Genomic DNA, 5,000 nt, shown 5'->3' on the forward strand with positions numbered 1-5,000 from the left:
CAAATATATGTATATATGTATATATATGTATATATGTATATATATGTATGCATATATATGTGTGTATATATGCATGTAGGTGTATGTATATATATGTATGTATACAAATATATGTATATATATGTATATATGTATATATATGTATGCATATATATGTGTGTATATATGCATGTAGGTGTATGTATATATATGCATGTATATGTATTTTTTTTAATTACATTTTCACCCCAAACAAGACACGTTGCCACTATCATGGGATAGCAACTGCTGGGGCACTATGTTGGGATTTGGGCAGCAAGATGTCGACTCACGTTACACTTTAACTTCTGCATGTCAGTAGAGTTAGGGAAGCAGGGACCTGGAATGGAATTCTAGAGTCTAGCGGTTCTGGGGAAGAAACTACTGGAGTAGAAAGATCTTTTACATCTAGGGATCTCTACTGTGTGGGGGTAGGATTAAGCTGCCTGTCGGGTTTGTCGATGGTGTCTACGTCGTGGGGGAACAAGTCGTGTTGTTCGTCAGAGCATTCACTATTAAAATACTTGTAGAACTGGCAGAGGGATGCCACATTTCGTCGATGGGACAGAGGCTGAAGCTTAGATGCCAGTTCAGGGCCTATCAGATTGGCGACTTTCTTTTGAACCTTGTCTAGGAGCGAGAGACTAGCAGCAGATGCACCATCCCAAATGTGACAACAATACCCCATACATGGGCGAATGGTGGCCTTATAGAAATGCAGGATACTTTCAGGTGCCAGTAGTTTCTAGCACGGTAGAGAGAGCCTACCTTTTTCGCAGGTGCCCTGGCAATGTTTTCAATATAATTGTTCCAACTCATGTTTCCTGTGAACGTTAGACCAAGCAGTTATAAAGATGTACTCTCATACAGGGAGTCACTGGCCATTGCTATTGGTGGCAGAGAAGGTTTCTTGTAATTATTGAAGGAAACCAGTTTAGTCTTGGCAGCATTGAATTTGACCATCCATTTATGTCCCCATTCCACTACAGATTGGAGGTCATCCTCTAGCGTTTTTGCCATTTTTTTAGATATGTGTTCATTTGTTTTCCTGTCATGCCTGTTATAGAGTGTGGTGTCATCAGCATATATACCCATCTCAGAGGCAGTTTTGTTGGGGAGGTCATTAATAACTATTAGGAACAATAGAGGTCCAAGGATAGGGGGGAAATAAGTTCAATTCAGCGACTGACACCCTTTCTAACTCAACAATAAACAACAACATATATATATATTATATATATAGTAGCACATGACATATTATATATATAGTAGCACATGATATATTATATGGAAAAATGCGCGCATGAAAAGTAATATTCTTAAGATTTTATTAAACTTGGAAAAGTAAAGGACAAGAAATTCAACCTGGAAAAGTAAAGAACAAGATATTCTAGTAAAGTAAAAAATAAGAATTTTTTAGACTTAAAATATTGCAGCTAAAAATAAAATTTGAATATTGATAAATATTTTATTTATTATTTGCATATGTTGTTTATTGTTGCGTTAGAAATGATGTCAGTCGCTGGATTGAACTTATTTCCCCCCTATTATTTGCATATATTTATGTAGTGAAAATTGTTTGAATAAAATTAATTCATTAGTTAGTTAGTAGATGGAATTAATAATTTTATAATTTACATAAAAATTAATAATTTTATTATATCATAATTAGGATCATTTAATTCTTTCTAACTCAACAATAAACAACAACATATGCAAATAATAAATAAAATATTTATCAATATTCAAATTTTATTATTAGCTGCAATAATTTAAGTCTAAAAAATTCTTATTTTTTACTTTACCAGAATATCTTGTTCTTTACTTTTCAAGCTGAAATCAACCTTTAAACTAATTAACCTAATTACATCTTAAATTCTTTACTCTGTTAGAATCTATTAAATCCAGTCCACTCAAACAATTAATACATAAGGTGCTCTTTTTTTGTTAATTTTATACTCATTGATAATATCCTTTAATCAAGGGGGAATCAAACTGAAAAATTAGATTAATAGCTGTAAGTAAATTGTACAACTAAAACTAATAATACTGCCTTACTGGGAGATATAAAAAAAAATTCGGTAATAATAATTATAGTATTTAATAATATTTAACTGGAAAAACTTTATACACACACACACACATATATATATATATATATATATATATATATATATATATATATATATATATATTCATATCATCATCATGATCATCATCATCATCGGCGGTCACTCGTGTCCGAGTAAGACTGTCCTCCGTTGTGGCTTCTGTGGGTCCTACAGGTGAGCACAGAGCCCAATCCTAAAATATATATATGGCGATTAAGCTACACTGAATATTCTGCGTTTCATCCACTCTAGGACTCTTCAGGCTATACTTTCGTATATTAATTTTATGTGAGTAAATAAAGTAGTTATATATATATATATATATATATATATATATATATATATATATATATATATATATATATATATATATATATATATAGTAATGTGATTGATTATTTGAAAATGAAATTATAATTAAATTAAAAATCCGTTTCATGAGAAGGAACAACAAACAAAATCAATAATTTGTACGATCGTTTCGGAAAGCAATGTTTATAAGGAATAGGGGGAATCAAACTGAAGAATTAGATTAATAGCTGTAAGTAAAATCCAAGGTAACTGTCCTTTAAAGCAGTGAGATAATGAGATACAACATCATAATAAAAAATTGATTAAATATATATATATATATATATATATATATATATATATATATATATATATATATATATCTTTCTCTCTCTTTCTCCCTCTCTATTGATCGGTTAGATAAAGAATGGTAGCGGTGTTGTAGCAGTATCAGAATTTTTGTAGGAATTTTTGACACCCCTAACACGAAACTGCGAATACAATATAAAAATCTCGTAATTTCTCTGTTAAAAGTGGGTTATTTATTTTCTTTATGGATTATACTTCCAAAATAAACTATTACAGTTGTTTTAAAAGTAATAGAAATATTTTTTTTAAAACACTAATGAATTTTCCGAACTCAATATTTTTCAATTTTTAAACTTTAAAAATCTATCAAAATTTTTCTATTGATTCTATTTTTACGATATTTTCAGGGTCAATGTGAAATTTTATGTTCTTTCCAATAAACCGAATATAATATTTTAGACAAACGTTTTTTTTTTAATTCACACCCCCCCAAGTGTCACCCATTTTGAAATGTCTATTAAAAAGTAAATAATTAATTTATGTCGCACAAATTGAAGAGAAAGGGTCAATAAATAATATATTCAAATTTAAAACAAAAAAAAAAATCGCTTTTTTAGAAATTTACCTGTAAAGTCCGAAGTTTAAAACCTTATTTTATAAGAACACATTGTTTTTTTTTGTCTTTTTTTTGTCTTTTTTTTTTAATGAAACCTTGGTCCTTGCTCCTTTAATTGAAAAACTAATTAGGGCTTGAATTACATTTTTCGAGGAGTTATAAGCTTGAAAAGACAGGGGGTCGAATAATTCACGCCTCTCATTTTGAAATGTCTATTAAAAAGTAAATAATTAATTTATCTTGAATAGTTTTATATATCACAAATTGAAGAGAAAAGGTCAATAAATAATATATTCAAATTTAAAACAAAAAAAAATCGCTTTTTTAGAAATTTACCTGTAAAGTCCGAAGTTTAAAACCTTTTTTTTTTTAAAAAAACACATTGCTTTTTTTTTGTTTTTTTTTAATAAAACCTTGGTCCTTGCTCCTTTAATTGAAAAAAAAATTAGGGCTTGAATTACATATTTCGAGGAGTTATAAGCTTGGAAAGATGGGGTGGAATTATTCACTATTTTCACGAAATTTCTGACACTGCTAGCGGTGTTGTGCTTGTTTATACAGTTGCCAGTTTTTGTTTACTATGTCAAGGTCATAAATTACACGGCTGGCACCTTGCATAGTTGTATCTCTTACAATAGTCTCATTTCAACTTTTGCAATGTTATTATACAAATGACACAGTTTCGAAAAACAGCCCCATCCTCCCTCCACTGCCTACCTATACTCACTTCTTACCGCCAACCTCCTCACACCGCCATTTTTCTCCACAGTGAGATGCGTAAAGTTTTCTTGCTGGAACAAAGTTCGTATTGTGCGTACCGGTTTCGGATATTGCGATTAATCGTAAATGTAATAAGGTGTTATATTTAAATCTAAACAATTGTTGAAATCAAAAACAAGTGACATCATTTTTTAATGTGATGTACTAATAATACTACCTTACTGGGAGATATAAGAAAAAATTCAGTAATAATAATTATAGTATTTAATAATATTTAACTGGAAAAACTTTATACACACATATATATATATTCATCATCATCATCATCATCATCGGCGGTCACTCGTGTCCGAGTAAGACTGTCCTCCGTTGTGGCTTCTGTGGGTCCTACAGGTGAGCATAGAGCCCAATCCTAGACCCAATTTTTCTTGTGCAATTTGGGCAGATAAAGGTAGTGGTGGTTAGGGTTAGGGTTGGGTGTGTCTGGTTGATAATCTGTCCTTTCTGTGCTTGCGTTTATCCTCAGCAGCTTGATTTAGGTCACTGCTATAAAGCGCAGCAACTTCGTGGACAGCGCTCCTCCATGCCAACCTGCTCCCAGCCACGTCCTCCCATGTGTCAAGGTCCATGTGAAACCGCTTTAGATTTACTTTGATGTTGTCCTTATACCTCATCTTTTGGCCACCCTGGGCACACTTTTCCTCAACAAGCTGAGAGTAGAAAATCTGTTTTGGGAGGCGGAGATCCGGCATTCGGACAACATGACCAGTCCATCTGAGCTGGCGTTGAGCAACAGTAGCGGTGATAGTAGGAATGTCAGCCTCAATCAGGACGCTGGTGTTGGTGCGTCGGTCCTTCTAACTGATTCTGAGGATTTTTCGGAGGCATCTTTGGTGGTACGTCATTCATATATACTTATATATATACATGTGCAT

Source organism: Euprymna scolopes, chromosome 46 (assembly GCF_053919585.1).
Source record: "Euprymna scolopes isolate OS-2025 chromosome 46, ASM5391958v1, whole genome shotgun sequence".
NCBI lineage: Eukaryota > Metazoa > Mollusca > Cephalopoda > Sepiida > Sepiolidae > Euprymna > Euprymna scolopes.